The sequence below is a fragment of the Pundamilia nyererei genome, unplaced genomic scaffold, assembly GCF_000239375.1.
Source record: "Pundamilia nyererei isolate P.nyererei 1_Seehausen unplaced genomic scaffold, PunNye1.0 scaffold00090, whole genome shotgun sequence".
Taxonomy (NCBI): Eukaryota; Metazoa; Chordata; class Actinopteri; order Cichliformes; family Cichlidae; genus Pundamilia; species Pundamilia nyererei.
The window spans coordinates 1,512,831-1,532,725 of record NW_005187491.1 but is presented as its reverse complement, the minus strand read 5'-3'; the positions used below and the strand labels follow the sequence as shown (position 1 = coordinate 1,532,725).

The window sequence follows — 19,895 nt, the reverse complement described above, 5'->3', positions numbered from 1 at the left end:
AATGTGGACCAAATGCACCTTGTGGTTTTAAACGTGCCCACGCTTATGGTAAACTGTGTGGGAACTTCATCCAAAACTTGGTTTTGTAACATTCAATATGGAGGTAAGACTATGTAGAACAACAGGACTGATGCACCTCCAAATATTAGCTGCAAAATAATAAAACGGAGCAACGATGGTATAAAAATAGAGCTGAACCTAACACACCCGCACTTTATTTCTGATCTGCATAACCTTGTTACCCCAGCATTAACCACGCAAATAAGTTTTTTTTTTTTCCATACTTTGTAGCAGATATTTAGGAGCTTTACTATTTGTCATGTTTGCTGGGAGCTTTTTCACATCTATCTAGACTTGTCAGAACTTTGAAACTTTCTTCATTCGCTTGAAGCCCCTCTCTGTTCTCAAGAGACTCATTCATGCAACACAGCTGGGGGTTTAAACCAGTGCTGCTCTGTAGTTAGTTCATCTCTCCAACTGCACAGTCATTCTTTACCCAACCTCCCCATAGCAAAACCACAATCGCACTGAAGAGAATTCATGACAGATGAACTTCCTTGTAAATCCATTATCCCAAATTCAGCTCTCCGCACACACACACACAAAAAGTCATCTCAGATAACCAGCGAATTCCCATAACTGAGCTTACCTCCTAAGAAAATGACTTCTTAATCTATATAAACCTACATACACATGGCGCTCGAGTAAAAAAAAAAAAAAAAAAGGGGGGGGAAGAGGTTGTGACCGCAGAGTGAGTCCCCAAATCCTTAGCCACAGATAAAGCCTGTCCACTGACTCACTCACACAGCGCAGCAGATGAGCTGCATTGCTTTCCCAATCCCTCCCGAATGAGGCAGCCGACTGCAGCTGCTGTGAGCTCAACACCAACGCTCACTCCCATCATAGATTCATAAAGCCACTGAAGGCTTGTAAATACTTAACAACCCCAGCCATCCGCAAATTAAGCAGAGTGGTGTGACAGCTTTGGCACGCTGGTTTGTGGTGACTTAACCTGTGTGGTGTAAAGGCAGGAGGCCGTGTTATACTCTAAACACATGGCTGGTTAGTTTAAATGTTATGGCCACTACGCCAAATCACACTCTGATTTAGTCATGGGAAGTGGCCTGGTGAAGTAAAGAATGATGTCAGCTTTAAAAAGAACAAAAAGAACCTCTGACCACTCCTTTCCAGCCTCCCACCCATCAGTCATGTTGCGGACAGGCTGCAGCTGTCTTTTTTGTCAAAAATCATCTCCATCAAAAATATTAGGCAACAATAATAATGATTATTTTCCCCCAACACATACTGTGCATGCAGAAGGGTGACGAATGAAAGAAATATGTTTAAAATAAGGTGTTTGTTATCCAAAACACCTTTAATCACTCATCACCTGCTTAATTTTTTTGTTTAATGTGCAACTTTATTTCAAATAAAGCTGAAACTAATAGAAATTATGTTAAAATTACTTGTTTTGTCCAACCACAAAGCCTACATTTACCCCATTTATACAGTACTACTACTACTAATAATAATAATAAAGTTGTCATTTCAGCTTTAAACTGACTAATGATTTTAAGGGTAGGGCTTCATCTCAAACAAAAGGGATATTCTCAAAAACATCCATGTCACACAAGCCTCAACTTGTCGTTCTCAAAAACAACCTGTAGTCTGGACGACAGCATGATTAACAGCCACTGGCACACAGGTTAGATAAATTAGGATCAGCAGATTCAGTTAAAGAGGACACAGGGTGAAGTTTTGTTGTTCTGCGCAGCTGTTTTCCCACCCAGTCTAGGCAGAGTAGGTTCCAGTATTGATTAGAGTGAATGAGATCAGCTGGTGGGGCTGCTACCAGGCTCCATCACTTCAGCTGCTGGGTCTATTAGACTGGGTGCTCATATAGCGCATGGGAGATGAAGGATAATGTTGCAGTGATTGTTTTATTGCCACACTGCGATCACTGTGCCCCGGCATTAGCAGCGTTTTATAATTTCTAATCTCATTTTCTAGAAATAGTCCCGCAGAGAGGCCCCCGTATCCTGCCATAATAGTTTTGAGGTGAGCCCCATTTACCAAATGAGCTTTTCAGAGCACAACATTCCCATTAACACCACTCATACAATCCCTCTTCTCCTTCAAATGTGCACCATGAGCTTCTCCACAGACTCAATGCACCAGCAAGCAAATATTTCATTTTTAGAAGTTTCGCATCTAGTCAGTCTCCCGTGAGCAAAGTTGGCAAAATCTTTCCGTTACCAAAATTATGCTAAATCCCACTGAACGGATTTCACAGCAACACACCACACGACGACACACCACATTCCCGTCTACAATCCCACTACGCTGGAAAACTTCCCTGCAGTGCTCGCTTGGTTATGGTAGTGATCAATGGCCTCCTGGCAGTGGGCGTTCGGGGGGGGTCTAGGGGTACAGGAATGGTGGTATTAATAATGCAAGGTCCAGGCCTGTCATATCCTCCATTAGCACAGAGGAGGCGGGAGGCCTAAAGGCTGATTGATTACTAATTAGATTAATTGCTGTCTTTTAGAAAAGGAGGAGAAAGTAATAGACCAGAGTCCTGACAAGTGTGATGGTATTGGAGCCAGCATGGCTGAAAAATATACATACAGTGTGAGGAAAAGTGGCTCTGCGGATTACAAATCAGGCTTCTTCTCTCAGTTCAGTATTAAATTAAGGAAAGAATACCCCTAGTCTGTGCAATAAACAAGAGATCAATCAAGAGCCAACCCACCGATTGGTTTAAAAATGTCTAATAAATTGCTCGGTTCTCTGCAGGCCTCTCTCTTAAACGCACCTGTCCATGCTAAAGGAACAACTCACCTGCAGTGCTCGTAGTACTAACTGAGGTCGACAGCAGTACTATTTGTTGCTTTGATTCGAGGCCATTCCCTTCTTATTATTCCCACGTTTGTTGTCTTGTTAGCTATTGCCATCTGGAAAACACAACATGATAAGGCCAACTTCTATCCAGTTTTCATGTAATGAGGGTAATGCTAGTGTTGCAGAAAACTGCCATTTGCCAACAGGCACAGAGGTTTGGAGAGATTAAGTTACACTTAATCTCCCAACTGTCCTTTAGAGATAAAACTAATAAAACTCACATCAAAGCCTTGAGTTGTGTTACACACATTGTGTAGTGTGAGTGGTAAAGTCACTAAATGATTAGGCAAATATATTTACCGCCATCTTTTCTTCCGCACAGCATTCAGTTAAATTCACAACACTAATTTCTGCCCCAAGTCACTTTGGACTGAAATTGGTTTTGCTCACATTTTGGACTCAAAGTAAAACTCAGTTTCGTGATATTCAGTGTCACAGTGTAACCTCCACAAGATGAATGTGATGCATTTTTGTTTGAGGGCGTATTTATTGTAAAATTGATCAGGACCTATCTGGCAGACTGTGGGAGATGTTATTCTTAATAATAATAATTATCCTTGCTTTCAATTAACAGCGTCCGACTGTCTCACACAGTCACACAGTCTTTCTGAAGCACTTTAATCCAAATATTAAAATTTATTGGAAAACCATCTTTCATTAAAGCAGGCATCAGGCTTAAAAAATTCACATAATCCAAGCCCACGATCGACATCACAGCTGCAGTTATTTCTGTCAAAATCACATCTTAATTCCCAACAAGTGGCAAAGCAGGCATGCATGTATGAGACTAATTGGCACATTGGTATGGCCACACTCATTATACACGCCCACACTCAACATAAATAGCCTCACACTTCTGTGGGAATAATGCCTTCCAAATAGGGAGCTGTATTATTTGTTTCGGCTTGCCTCTACACCAACAGACCATGGAGAGCCATATCGTGCTCTGCTGGTTTTCACAAAGCTCATGGGAGAACAGTCCCAGCATGCATTGCTACGTTCAGTGCAATAACTGTGCCACTTTTGATTTTAAAGAAAAAAAAAATGACAAGAAAAAAAAAAAGATTTATTCTCTAGAAGCCTGTCGAAAACATGCATTTGGCCCAAATGCAAAATTACAAGGAAAGCCTGCACCACAGTGCAGTCGTCCATATCCATCTCACAAATCTGACATAATGCCATCGACATCAGAGCTGGACTGCCAGTGATGCACTTCGCCAACACAGGGCTTGCTTTTTTGTGCTTCTTATCTCATGTCATGAATCATAAAAAGACTCATCTTTATCAGCCTGTTTGACAGCGAGACGGGTCTTTACGCTTTCTTGTCACACATGAGTTCTCGAGAAGCTGTCAGGATGAAGTGGAATATTAGACCTATTAATTATTCCACTCCTCCATCCTGCTGGGAGGCAGTTCTGAGACAGTTCCTCGTATCTGACAAAGTTCATTTATGCTTGACTCCACTGCTATAGCAACAAATGTCTAAAGACGGAGCTTTGTTAGACTACCATAACTGAAATCTGTTGACACATCATCCCAAAGGACAATACAACCAACAAATTCATGCACAATGCAGAAACTGTCATGATTAGTCTTTTGAACTTAAGCCACCTTCAGAACTCTTGACATGTTATTTACCAACTTTACTGTGCCATCGCTGCCAGGATGCACTTTTTTGTTTGGAGCGGGACAAAAAAAAGAAAAAGGAAAAACTGAAGCCACACAGGGTTTGAGCAAGCAAAGGTTACAGACTGTTACCGTCAGGCCTCTGGGTTAGGAACCTGTAACACCACAAGCCATAGAGGAAGCGCTTTCTTATCCATTCTTTAAAACAACTGCCTCAGTGTATGTCTTTCCATGTTTAGTTCTGTCAATCTTGGTTTGTAGCTGCTTTCTTTTTTCTTCTTTCCATAAGCCCAAAGCTACCTCTCACCTCCTTCTCGCTGCCTCGGTGGCTCACTGCTATGACAGCATGCTGTGCTAATTGAAAGCGACCCTGACTCGTCCTTTTTCCAAACCACTCTAGCTGATGCCCCGTTGTTTTTCTCTCCGCCGGAGGTTGACAACTGGCCTTTCGACTGCGGCGTCAACTCTGACCTCGCCGTGCTGGCCTCTCACCTTTCTCCCTCTGCGAATGCGGGGCCAAATCCGAAGCCACACAGAGCGGCAAGAAACTGCAGACTTGCATGTTTTCCCTCACTGTTCTTATGAGTTAAAGACATTTCTCCAGAGTAAATGAAACCAGTCCTCTACAGGTTAGAAAATGTGCTTTTTGCCTTTTTTTTTTCTTTTCATGCAAGTATAACTGATGCATGACATTGTTTACACACTAAAAAGAGATCTTCAATTTGAAATTCAATGAAGATGCAAACAATTCCAAGCAATCTTCCCTCGAACATGCTCTGCAAACTCTGAAGGACAAAAGCACAAACTCTAACTTAATGGATGAGATACAGCTGCAGCAGAGACAACATGATTAGATTCTCCTCATACTTAATTCCTTTATCAAAAACTAGTGATATTCCACTAAAACAAAACGCTTGTACCTGCAGTGTTTCAACAGAGGTGGGCTGCTCTTATCACCCTCACTGAATAGGACTCGGGCCCATAATGTAATAGCCTAGCGGTGTGCTCATAAATCACTTGAAGAGGCTGTATGCCACATGCACTGACACTCCCAATCTGCCAACCTGTGTCTTTATTAAAGAGCATATTATATTGAAAGGCGCTTTTTCTTCAGTTGCCCCTACTATAAATGCCTCAACTCATTTTTATGCAAACAAGAATACAAATACTTTCCTCTGCAGGCACAAATACATTTCTCTGAGCTTTAATATACACAAAACTGTCTCTGTGTGTGTTTGTGACAGAGTGCCTTTGTTTTTACATCTTGTCACCATTCCTCTTCACAATTACATCAATTGTCTCCCTCCCACAGCAAGTGAGGCATCAGTTCGGAAGCATGAATGTCTATTCATATCTGATTTGCCTTAGTGAAACTCCGTGTTATTGGCTGTACAGTGCACACAACAGTATGAGTTTGTGCTCTGCTTTGTTGATGTGTTATATTTGCTTTATCTCTCCATCCTTTCATTAACTTTGACAACTAAATGGGAAAAATCTCAAAAGTAAATATTATGTGAGCTGACAAAGAAATAGCAATAACATGAGATGAGTCACCATATATCCGTATATGTTGACAGAGAGAAAACATTGATCCTTTCCGTTTTCTCAAAGTTTTCTTCCCATCTAAAAGACAATAGTTGACTACTCTTTTACTTTCAAATGCAATCGATTTGCTTCTCCACCCTACTGAACTCTGAACCTTCTAATTACACCGTCCTAATCCTTTATTCACAAAAAAAGACCAATGTTTCCTTTTGAGCATTTTTGATTTATTCTTTTGTTTTTTTAAATTTACTGCCCACTGCTTTAAACAACTGTGAAGGAACAACAGGCAAATGTTCCTTTGATGCTCTTATGCCCAAGTCTGATACGAGCACTTATGGATCGTGCAAATGTCACACAGATCATTATAAAGAACTCAAAAAAAAAGTCCAAACCCCCCCAGAATTCAGACAATACATATAAAATGGAACAAAACAAAACTCAGATTGTATGTGTGTGGTTTCCTTTCCCCTTTTTTAAAAGCCTTTAACCTACAGTAATGCAACTGCCTGACTCAGTACCAGCTGTGACATCGCTACTATATTGTCAGCTCCAGTGATTTATTAAAACTCAAAGCATAAATTCAACAGGATTACACACAAAAAGAGGTTCTTGTTATATGTAGTTTTTAAAATAAAAAAAAAGGAATAAAAATAAGCAACTAAGCTGCATAGGGCCATTCAGCAGAGGGCTTGTGTGAACGAGCAGGATGCCAGGAACAAGGTAAGATGGCAGCAAATAATTCGCTGTTATGACCCCCAAAGGAAGCGACTGAAAGAAGATGTCAAGTTCATTACAGGTCAATATTTGCATAAAATGTACTTGTTACATTCAATTAGAGCTTTTAATAATCACGATTGTTTTCATGCATCTTTGTTCTTTCACCCCTAAGGACAGCTACTCCTCATCTTAGGGGTTTGGATATAATATACATGATGAAAAAGCTTTATTGAAAGGATTGAAGGAATCCAAGATGTCAAGTCTCTGCCTGCACTAAGAGCTGTGATTATTTGTGCCAACTAAATGTGTCTAAGATTCTGCCGGCTGCCACAGTGCTTCCAACCAAAATCATGCAAATCGAGAACAGGAAAAACACTAAATCTCTTTCTCCCACTCATTTCTTGCAAACAAGGCGCATCCCTTGGTAAACACTGGCAGCAGAACACATCCTGCAAAGAAAGCCTCGCTGCTGAGAGACAGAAGTGTAAACAGCTCTCAAACTCTCAGAATAGAAGTTGTTACACTCTAGAAATAAAATACTGTGGATGGGAATTGAACAAAGGGTTACTTGTTAGAGGTTTTGCTTTGCAGGCTCCTGTGGCTGTGACATGACCAGAGTCCTCCACAATCTGTACCCACAAAGGTAAAACTCTGTGAGCATGAACATAATTAGTCAGAAAACTGTCTCAATTCAGGTGTTTCCCTACAGACCTTACGCAAAACTAATTCCTGTAATACGCATCATAGCTACATAATTATGCTAACAAATAGGCTCGAGACACAAAACTTCTTGTTTTTAGTCTGAATAAAGGAAAACTTTTATGACCACAGCTCCATGCCAATTAGATGCTTCAGCTGTCATAACCATTGCTGGAATGGAAGATGCACCAGAACTCAAAAACAGAAGCCAAAGCTGTCAGCCTGGTTGGTGTGTGCACCGATTTCTCAGCTCAGTGAAAATTCAAAAGAACGCCTGAAAATATCCAAAAAAGGAATAGAAATATCTTGAACACGCCACATAAAACTACCTTTATTTGACCGTCTTTGTTAACTTAAAATCTCTTAAATTGTAGTAAATAATTCATGCTCACTATGTGGTTTCATATTTGTGACTTTCAGTCGCTTTTTTTGGTCTACCTGACCAAAAACAAATTTTTATTGTTCAGAAGGTCTCTTGCTCGGGAAGCTGGTGTATTGTGCACCAGGATTTATGCTGCAAGCTTTAGCCATAGTCCAACACTTAATCTTTTAGAACTTAAATAGCTCACTCCTGGAAGATATGACGCAAACCACCTGCTGCAAGTTGAGTGTTGTATGTTCACTTCCAACAGAAAAGTAAGAAAAAAGAAATCAGACAAGCAGTAATTTCAAATGGGTCCAGATGCAACTCCGCCTTCCCCTCTTCTTTAACTGCTTCAGGCTTACCTGTCCTTTTCAGACATCATTTCAAAAAATGGTCAGTAGAAAACGTGTGGGTAAGGAGTGTTAGATAGCTGAATTTAAATGCATACATGTTGTATCTTGACAATACATATCAAATAGTCTCACAGCAGCTGAGGCTTAGCCACTGTTTGTCATCTTGTCTAATGTGGAACGTGCAACACGAACAGTGAAGTAGAGCAAGGCAGACAGGTAATCCAGGATTACAACACCGACATGTCATTTCTGTGGACGCTGTTATCCCAGCTCACTCGTCTTTTGCGTGAAATGCAGAGTTCAACCCCATCTGTCTGCTCGAAACTCTCCTCTGGCACCCATCAATGGCGCACCGTGGACCAGCATAGACGACGAGATAATGAGCTCCCGTTGCCTTGTCAACGGCATCCGGTTCCCCTCCGACAATCTTAAGCTCACGTTTGCCAGTTTCCAGGTGTTTGGAGCTCTAAAGCAAACAAGGTATTCCGATAGTAAATTAAATTTTATATTGTTTCAAAATCCTTCCAACAGGCACCTACAGACTGACAATATTATAACTAGTCTGCAGTTTCCTGGAGAGATAACAAATGCAACAGCTTATAAGACTAAAGACTAAAACTAAAATCCTACAAAAAGGGAGCATGTCAGAGTAACAAAGGTAAAAGGTAAGGTTCACACATAATCTCAGTGTGACAAGCTTGTAAAAACTGAAGTTAAAGATTTGTTTTATTGTTGAAGGCACCATGTATACACATTGATTGTCCTGTATTTGGCCTAAATGACTCATTGAATCCATTTACTGAAAAACAAAAGTGAGTTTTTAAGTCCACTTCCTTCAAATTGTCTTAGTATGAGCGTTCAACTGGGATGCTTCATCACAGACTCCAACCTATAGCCTTCAGACCAAAGTCCATTTGTTTTTCCTTCTTTTCCCGTTTTCTATATCATCCAATTCCCTTTTTAGTTCTGTCCCCATTTCCCAGTGTTTTATCATCATTCCAATTCTGTTTTGTGCAAGCATACAGTCACATATTTGTTTACGAAATATAGTGCCATCTCAGTGATTTCAACAAAGCTCTTTGAGAGCCACACGCTAAAAACATGCTTCTAATAAACTTAATATGATTTTATGTTTGCACTCTGTGTGATCATATTATCTGCTCAATCACAGGCTAAGAAACGTGGCTGCAGTATCGGTCACAGCTGGAGGACACTTTGTGCATATACCTTACTCCTACCGCAGCTCAACTAGAGCTTCTTTTCTGTTGGAATGCCAACACGCCTTACCTTTATCTCTGTTGCAGTTCTTATCTGTTAGTTTTTTCTTTTCTACAAATGTCAGTGTCACATTGATCACTCAAACAATAGCAAATCTATATCTGAAAAGTTGGCACTGTGTCACGTTGATCACGTAACAGGTTAGTAGATGTAGGTTTACTAATGTTTGTGTGATCAACGTGACACAGTGCCACCATTTTTTGCACAAATCTGCAATCGTTTGCATGATCAGCATGAGACTGCAGGGAAAAAAGATAAAGAAATACAAAAAAAAAATATTTTGGTTTCAACAGAAAAGAAGCTGTAGGAATCAAAAATGGTGGCACTGTGTCATGTCAATCACACGAACATTAATGTTTGCGTGATCGGCATGACGGTCGTGTCGATCACACGGTCATGTTTGCATGAGCAACATGACACAGTTCCAGTATTTCCAAGCAACAGACAAAGATATCAGCTCAACTCCTTCATAGTTGTCATCTTTCTTCTGGGAAAGAAAAAAGTAATAATTACATGCTGTATACCCAGTATCAATCACAAGTTTCATACACAGATTATTTTAAATGAGCAGCCTGCATGAAAAACAATCAAATATCATTTATTATGTTAGTGTTTATACGTCCTTGCAAGTTATTTTGAGGTCTGTCCATCGAGCGGTTACAGTGTTTCAACTTGTAATCAATCCCATTCTAAAGAGACTTTGACTTGAGGTCAGACTAACGACTGACTTGTCTGTAGCCAAAGTGTTTTAGACAAGACGAATAAAAAGCTGAAAATTACTTACTCGATGCCCTTTTGCAGTGTTCCAAAGTTGTGTGACGTCACAGAATAAATTACAAAATAAATTTAGTCCAAATGTTTAACCATGTGAGGGGGATTCTTGCTGTTTTCAGTTTAAAGTGCATCTTCCCCATCCCCATCAACAACTGGATGGCTGGTCTGAGCAACAGTTTGACCACATTCCTCATGCTACCTCTGTAAGTGCTTCATGGCATTTCCTGCAGAGTGACATTCCCTCCCCACCTGTACGCCATTTAACACAACACTGATACATTCCAGAACATTGTCTGCAAGATAAGGTATTCCCTTCAACTAGAGCATCAGATACTTCACTGCCAGAGACTTTCATTGTTCTTGTCTATTTTGCATCCACATTGCCATTTCTTATAGTAACTTAAGAGAGATGTCTGGCCCTAATGCTTTGCTAATATAGGGTAAATTATTTTTTAATGCTGCATTAATCCACTTTTGCTTTTTTTTTTTTTGCTTCACTCTGATGCATTTTTTAAAACAACTTGCAAAATACGGCTCTGAACACTCTTTAGTAGATTCGGTGTCAGTTTACATTAATTGCAGAAGAACAGTTCTGGCACAGTGTTTATCTGAGCCCATTCCCCACCCCTCATCTGCCCTCCCTCCCAAGTGACTCTTTATTTCTGTTTGAACAAAAAAGCTATTTCCTTTACAAAAGCAGCTGCTAAAACAAAAAGAAAAAAGAAAACACAGCACTCGCTGATGTCTACCACACATTTTCTTCTCTGTGGAGTGCAGTCAAAGCAGAACAGCTAACCTCTCACCTGGTTTTGTACGAGAGGCTCAAAAAAAGTTGTTTTGCATAATATGTGCAGTGAAAATCAAAATCGAAACCATTCCAAACTGACACATTCAGCAAAAAATGTTCAATATCAGTTTGGAACATCATCTTATTTTATTTTGTTCAAATTGTCTGAATCTGAATCCGTTTGAATCACAACATTAATGCTGACACTGTAAACCCTAAGCAGTAAGACATAACGCCAGTCAACGCCCTTATTTTCAACTCACGTGAGTTCTTTGCCTGAGTCATGACAGGTAAGTGAAATGATGGACTAACTCCTTCATGTTTCTTTGGAGCGTTTGTTCGTTAATGGCTGAGAATCAACCCTATGTCAACATACTGGTTGGTAGCAGCAAAGGCCAGAAGGGACCTGAGGTGGTGCTCACACCCACCACTGTGTTGCGGCCTGGCACGGGCCTGTGCTTTAGAAGGGAGACTCATGGAAATCAGCAGGGCTTGGCTGGGCTTCACTCCCGCCTTGGTCCGCTAATGGCTTTCCAAGTTTGCGGCTGCCATTTGTCAGCTTGACTGATGTCTGCTCCATGACGATTAATCTCTTTCAACCATCCATCTCTTCACCATCAGAGCAAAAGTACAGTGCTCCGGCATGTTGGACCAGAACAACATGGATTTGCTCCCCAAATCAACCTCACACAATAAAACACCTGAAGCTTCAAAGTTGCAGGTAGAGCAGGGTGTGTTTTGAGTATTGTGAGGATAAGGGGATAAATTTACTGCAGCAGAAGAGAAGACAAAACAAAAATGGAAAAGAAAAAACTTGGCATTCTCGTCTTGTACATAATAGAAGAGCATCAGACACAGCCAAAAACCACAGAAAGCAAGACGAGCTGTTGAGATAGGTTGTTCCTATTCCTGGAACATTTTCAGTAGTCTATGAGAAAAAAAAAAAAAAATAGGGGTCTGCATCGCCCCTCTTACTTCATTAAGCGATTCTTATTGAAGCCTTGCAAGCAGGATCCAAACAGGAAACATTAAGTCTCTGGAGAATAGAGAGAAAGTACAGCAATTCTGTCTGTGTGAAAGAGTGAAAAGACAGAGTGAATGAGGTGTGGCGAGTGAATATAAAGCAGTGAGAACACAGGGAGGAAAAGGAATAAAACATAGTTAGGGAGCAACAGTGTGAAGGGAAAAGCTAAAAGAGGTTGCAGTGCCCCAGGTGAGCCCTGTGGTGGGTCATTTCACAGCCCTGTAGGCTGAATAACACTGACAGGTCAGCTGGAAGACTCACTGCCAAGAGAAACTCACGACGGAAAGAAAAGAGCACAGGGCTGCACCTCTACACACAATTTCACACATAAAAACAGTACATGCAAACGCACACCTCCCCGTCTTCACCGCAATATAATTTCCTTTTCAATCTGCCGCACAATAACCTAGCCACTGTTTATTGACCTTTACCATACAACTATTCACCAGGCAATCAGTCCTTTGGCTCAAGACACAGAGCTATAGCTCCCACTGCTCTGCCGCCTCAGTGCTGCAAATCCACAAATGTACAACTGGCTTCAATAGCTGCGTACATAGTTCAGGAAGTGCATTTGGTGCCTGAACGAAGGAGGAGTGCCTCTCTGACAGCAGCGATGATTGGATCATCAAAGAAGACAACTCAATATTATAACCACCATTAGTGCAGTAACAAATCAATTAAAGGGACTGCGAAACCATATGCCTGAGAGGCATATGGTTTCGCAATCTGTATTCACAACATTATACTTGATGGTTCTCAGTCTTGCCCAAGCTGCTGTCATCCAGTTTCACAGGCATAACCTATTGGCTTTAAAATCTTCAATTAGGACGATGCCCTTAAGGAAGGGCAGTATGAATAAAAGCATACAAGAGAAACAAGTCAAACCAGTCTCTCCTGAAGGGGGAAAAAAAACAAAAAAAATTTAAAAAAAAAATTTTTCAGAGATTTTTTTTTAATTTTTTTTTTTTTTTTATGTGTTGCTCCCCGATTTTGATCAAGCCCTAAAATGGAGTAAAACTCCCAAATCTAAAATGACAGACTTAATCCTCACAGATATTTTTAAAATAGCCAGTCCAAAATGTTCTTTTAGAGCTGGTATACCGGCACTGAACTTCCTCCTTTATTTCCTCTTGTTGTTGATCATGTTTGTAGACTTGGAGTCTAAATACAGACTAATGGGAAACTGTCAAGTTTGGAAGGCTTGTTTAAAAAAAAATATAAAAAAATAACAGACTGATCAACAAAATCTGTTAGAATTTAGATTTTTGGCAATGCAGCTTTTTCTCTGTACACTGTGTTGCGATTATATAGCCAGAATAAAAAAGCAATACTCTGATCTCCACAGGTAAGATAAAGGTTGAGTGAAAATAAACGTAAAATCCATCTCAAACTGAAACAGGGAGCAATTTTAACACTCACTGGTTTAATTCTTTTGAGACTTTTGCTGTTTGTTTCAAGGAGAGTCGAATGCTCTTCAGCCTTCTCATGCATGAAAATTAGAGGCGGTGAGGCGGCTGTGGCGGATCCATCGAGGAGGCAACCTCCTGCCGCCGAATGAATGTCAGTGACAGTGCAAGTCCTATTTGGCTGACAAGCAGCGGGGAAGCAGGTGGGCAGGCTGAGGCTTATCTGCCAAAACAGCCGGGGTTACACCACACCTCCTGCCACAAGAACTGCTACGACTCAACGGCTACATGCAGAGAGAATGAGAGGGTAGCAACATGATGGAAGAGACGTGAGAAAAGGGAGGTAGAGATACACTAGGTTCGGGGAGGAGATTAGCAGCGTACAAAAAAGAAAAGCCAGGAGAATGATTAGATCCTCTGAGCTATAAGAAAGTGCTGCTTGTAGAAGAGGCAGAATACCAGAGAGAGTAGAACTGAGAAATGGTGAAAATGATATATGTGTGGGTACTGATATTAGAGATTTAGCAAGCAATTTAAAGAAAAACATACACATTTTATTGAGCCGAGGCACTTAAATGAGCTCCGCAAACACAGAGACATTAAAGACTAATCATAATATTTCCACAACCAAATCCCAATTCACACTGGATCCTTTATCACAACAGAAAACAAGAAAGAAAAAGACAAGAAATAAAAGATAAAAATAACCCCTCAAAAATTCCTTTACCTTTTGCTTTCTTTACCAGTGACTGCACTATTCACCCTTGCGTGTCCCACATAAACCCGCCTGCTGTTCTTATCTAAGGCTACGTTCACACTGCAGGTCTTAATGCTCAATTCAGATTTTTTGATCAAATCCGATTTTGTTTTGTCTGCTTGTTCACACTACAAATAAAATGCGACAGTAAACGCTCTCTAGTGTGAACGCTCAAAGCGGCCCGCATGCGCAAAAGAAGACGTCACACACAACGCGCTCTGTTTAGACCCAGAGCAAACCGTATCGTTTGACTGCTGGCCCTTAATATAAAGACTTCGGACTTTACGTTTCCCAATTTTTGCTTTAAGTTATTTTGTTATTTACATAATAATGTAACCTAATAATGATCCTTATTGCTGTTTTAAAGGAGCGCTGCTTCAAAGGATAGTCGCAGATTTCTGTCAGAATCTGCAGATTATACAGTACAAATAAAATGTTCACGTTTCTCCAACGTTGTCTTCCCAACAGTTTCACTGACATCTACACCGGATGTCTTCTCGGGCGCTTCTCCTGAGCTGATAATTGGCGTCTGTCTTGTGTCAGTGACGCAAAAGACAGATTTAATGCGACATGACCGTTCAAACAGCAGTCGCTTTCTAAAACATCTTATATGTATCGGATTCAGTACCACATTCGAAAGTGACCCAGATCGGATTTGAAAATATCGGATTTGCGCTGTGCAAACTGTCATACCATCATCAGATATGGGTCGCATACGGTCAGAAAAGTCAAATTTGATGCGCTTTTGCCTGCAGTGTGAACGTAGCCTTAGAGGCAACACACCGTCACTCCACTGCACCTTTCCCCAAAATCATCTCCAGGGTTTCTGAAGTGTTGACTAAGCAGCTCCAGGCTCACTGTCAGGGAGCTCTGCTGGGGTTTCGCGAGGAAGTGTGAATGTGAGATACCAGGTGTCACTTTAATTGAGACCTTGATGCTGCCGTCTGAGCGAAACGGAAAAATTGTAGCGCAGATAAGGCGACGTTACACCTGTGTAAGGACAGCTGATTACACAGTGGGATTATGTTTAAATGAAGCTCAAAACAAGGACTTTATGCACCTAAATATCTCATCACTGCACCCAAATCACGTCCCCTGCAACGCAGAGGGTGAAAAGCATTATCCAAACAGACAAAGAGGATTCATTTGTGTGCTGCACGGAAACAGACTGTACATCTTTTCTGTGGTGTAACAACATTACAGCGGTTCCCATTCTGATTGATGAAAGTGCCATGTCTGCAAGCACCTCTTTTACATAGTGAAGAGCCTTCCCTGCAGCCCGCCATTTATCATCTGACAGTGGGATGGCTGTATTCATCTTAATGCATTGCAGACCCAAACAGGTCCCAGGTCACACACTGCTGCCATGAATCCCTGTGTCTGATTCTAAAAGAGGAGGAGAGATGAGATGGCCAGGGAGTTTTTGGTAGGTGCACAAAGATAGCAGGAGAACAATACTGTCACTTTAATGTTTGTATCACCTCCTAGCACTACCTGCATCGTGACAGGCCATCAGTAAAAGCTGTCCTAAGAGTATAGAATGTTTTACCAATTCTAATAGGGTAAAGCCACCCTAAAATGCATCCTTATGACGCACAACTGCAGCATACTTTGCGTGACTAAGAATAATTTCTTTTAAGCTGGATTCACTGCCAGAACTTTTTCCACTATTGACTAAAACTGAGGTACAAACATCCTCAAGACTAGACCAGTCTTGAGGTGACGCCATGTTACTTTTGGCATTTAACTGTCCTGAACTGTTACAAATGCCAGCGTGTTGAAAGCTTTCATGTTTAAAGATATTTCAGGTAAACCGTGAACTGGAAAAACAGTGTATTAGAATAAGAGTTCATTCATGATCCAATTATGATTAAGTAATGATGCCTATATCCTTTCAAACTGTGGATTTGCAGAATTCTTACATCACAATTTCCACAGGGGGAGGAAACGCAGGTGGAATTAATGCTTACCAAGTTCAGACTGCACAATAACAGCCCAGTTATGGTCCAACACACACAACATAGGGTCTTGTTGGAAATGGTTAACGTGCATGTCAGTTGATTGTTTTCTCTCACATCTCTCATATCTGGGGTACATTATAATGTCCCTGCACAATGACTTGCATGTCACTTTTTTATTCTCCCAAAAAAGATCTTCCATGACTGCTTCATTATCCAGTTTAGGTAGGTGGAACTGTGAAGCAGAATAGACACCCATTATTACACGCGCACGCACACACACACACACACACACACACACAGCTTAACTCTCTAGCTCGACTCTCCTTTCCACTGACATCATGCATGTCGTGAAAGCCAACAAGCTTGACTGACAAAAAGAAACAAGAAGCAAAGCTTTTATGGCTCTAATCATCTAATCTGAAATGTTGGCCATCATATACATAAACAAAAATATTGTGTAGACTGTGCTCAGCATAAGAAGTGTCCCAGTAAGCAATGGCAGCCAAGCAGCATGTTCAGAAGCCTGACTGCTGCTGAATGGATGCAGTCACCATTATGCAGCCTTGCTTTACCTATTGTGACAAGTCAGAATGTCGGTGTGAAAAAAGGTCCAAGTATCAGAAGCATGTTGCCACCATGCTATTTTACCCGCATGACTTTTCTGACCACAGAACAGAGAGAGGGCGTTGTGGGGGTAGAGAACCGTGAATGAGCAGTTTTCTTCTGTTGCTGCTGCTCGAGTTTGACCATGTCAAAAATGTTGCTGCTGGATGCAGAGCAGGCCACTGTGTAATCTGGTGAGAGCCGTGCAGAATAAATGGCAGCTGCTGCTGTTGTCGCGTCTCACTCTGAAAGCGCCCCAAGTCAAAATTCTCACACAGTAAATTAAAAGCACAATAATGCAAAGCACCCACAAAGAGATTGGAGTCAAGAGCACAATCATGATTAATTATACCCCAAAACATAACAAACACACCTTTAAGCCGTTTACATTTACTCACCATGACTAAAAGCGCTTTGATTTAAATGAGTTTATGCTCATTATTTATGGTTGTTACGCCATAAGAGTAAATTGAATCCTAAGTTTAAAAAAATAAAGGCACTGAATATCAGACTGAGATGACATCCAACAATGTGAAAGCACTTGATTTTTCCTATGACACCTACAGGTTGCGAATCCAACTACAACTTCACCATCTTCCTAGTTGCATCAAAATCTTATGTCACGGGGAAATGCTTAAGTCGAATCACAGAAGTCTGAAGAACACAGCAAAACCAGTAATTAGAACAAGAAAGGGCTCAAGGTCAAAACACTATGCAATAGACATTCTTCTTTGCTGTGATGCAGACCTTGAATTCAAGACGTTTCCTGCCACACAATAGCAAACCTCTAATCTAAGCTAAACACATGCAAGTGCAGCAGTCTATGGAAAATTAAAAACAGGGCGTGACATGAAAGTATCTTGAGCAAAATTAATTCCATCAATAAAAACTTTTGGACATTTCGTCAGTTTGGGTTTCGCATCACTTTTCAAAGCATGCACAGGATAAACAGTGCTCATTGAGCTTCAACGCTTAAGACAAATCTGAGCCCCGCACGCTACTTATAAATCACAACAAGATGTCAACATGTCCGAGAGGTTTTGAATCAAGCAGAAATTGCGACTATAAAAGTAGTACACTTACGTTAACAATCTTTACAGGGAAGGAAAGTGACCATGACGAGTATAATTAAATTAACTCAGTGCTCGCCCACAGGATATTACAGCGCATGGCTGTTACCTACACTACTGAATTACAAGGGCACTAAAGCAAAGTGTTTGCCTCAGCAAGTGAGCAGATACTTCTTTATTTTCTTGCTTTGCCTGCTCTTCTTGGCCAATGGTGGGGGTTGGAGGGGGGGTGTAATTGGCATGCAAGCTTCAGCTGGGCTGTTAGATGAGCCAGGTCCCAAGCTCGGGCACAAAGCACAACGGCTCTGCTGTGCCCACAAAATTAGTTTAAAGCTGTGATTCAGCAACAGGCTGAGACCTGTACAGTGCCACTGGTGCCATCCATCATGGCAAATCCATTTCTCTGGCAGGACAACTGAGCCAAACCGACACCCCCTCACCTCGCAAAGCACAGCATAGCAGCAGGTAGAAAGAAATATAAAATACAAGGGTTCTGATGGTTTCAGCAAATAGGGAAGTCTTGTTAGGCTGAAGATGACCATATATTACTAGCCCTTTTTTGTTTACAGTTCCTCTCGCTCTAATCCTCCTAACACTCGGCAAAAATGTGCCTTCTCCAACACAGCTTAGATGAAAATAACACTAAGATTGCTGTTCACATATTTTGCCCCATTTCCGTGCTCTTCTATTCCCGACTTCAACATAAAAACTTTGGTACAAATAACAAATACTGCCCCGACACAGACACCAGTGTTATTTCTGTGTATGCACAGTCACGTAAGCCTGAACCCTAAGATCAAGACAGCAGTGATTTACACTGGTGTGAAGTGAGGTAAAGCTATTTACAGGATTTTCATTTACAGGTAACCGATCACAGAAAAAGATGGGATTACTTTGTATCATTAGCTTCCAACAGTATACAAACAAGAAACTACAGCTAATATAAGTTCACTTACTTAGCAGCTTTAATCAAGCTATGATATGAACATAAGGCAGAACAACGTTTGCTACAACTGATAAAGCTGCGTTAATACTGTTGTAGTTACATCTGATACTTGGAACAGTTAGCAATATTTCTCAAATTAAGTGAACTAACCCCATCAAAAAACAGCTGAGGTTAGACCATTATTGACTCACCAGCATCCAACTATGTCAGTGAGTCACAGCAACACTGGACAAAGACAATGGCTGGGATAAGAGGATGGCGTCGAGGAAGGTGGGGGTGGTGGGGGGGGTGGTTTGCCAGCTGATCGAATCTTCTTATTAACTTTCCCCAGGCCTGTGGAGAGATAGAAAAAGGAAAGGAGGGAGGGAGAGGAGGAGGTAGGGAGGATTGGTTTAATGAAGACTCCTGCCGTGAGAGTTCGTCTGCCTATGGTGCGGCCCTGTGAATAAGCCTGGCAGACAGATGGGCTGAAGAATTGATCAGTGGAGACAGTCTACAGAGACCAGCACAGACTCAGAGGCTGTGTTTTAGTTGAGGTGAAGTACACAATCAAGGATATCAAAGACGATGAAATGTCACTGGAATTTACTACCAGTGGGAGAAAGCACTACAGTTAGAGGCACAAATGCGCAGAGGAATACAATCTAAATTGGAGTTTGATTTGAACTGACAGCAGAGAAGGGGCCATAAACTTCAAAACCAAACCGCGCATGCTTATTATTTATTAGACTGGCATGCCTGAAACAGAGGACTGCGGAATCAGTCCTTGAAAGATCTCCTCAGACTGCCGATTCTGAGGCTTTTTGGTATCTTAGCCCTTTGTCTCCCGGTTGTCCTTCTGAGAGCTGTCCCACTTTCAGCCCTGGCTCTGTGTGGCATCCATCTTTCACACGAGTGACAACGCCCCCCCACCCCCACCCCAACTCTGCACTGCCACTCTTATTTTCATCGTCTATTGTTCCAGCCCGGCACAGCAAGTCCCACAATTCTATCATCTCCACAAGCTCAATACTTGCCTGCACTGCTGATAAGTAGCCAAACACTGAGGTGATGAATAAATCACAATGAAGCACATACACATGTG

The 19,895-nt window shown here is 41.3% G+C and overlaps 1 protein-coding gene across 5 annotated transcripts in view; it reads right to left on the bottom strand.

The window, feature by feature from the left end:
- Nucleotides 1-19,895, bottom strand: part of sema6cb (semaphorin 6Cb) — a 146,238-nt gene that overhangs the window by 85,502 nt on the left and 40,841 nt on the right. For 3 of the 5 annotated variants that reach the window (XM_005739218.1, XM_005739222.1, XM_005739223.1), the window contains exon 3: nt 19,003-19,144. The exons of 1 other annotated variant lie outside the window; for it this stretch is intronic. The gene's annotated coding sequence lies outside the window, so the exon portion shown is untranslated. Of the gene's footprint in view, nt 1-2,841; nt 2,866-19,002; nt 19,145-19,895 lie in introns of those variants that run through there. One more of the 5 variants, XM_005739220.1, reaches the window with a different exon arrangement.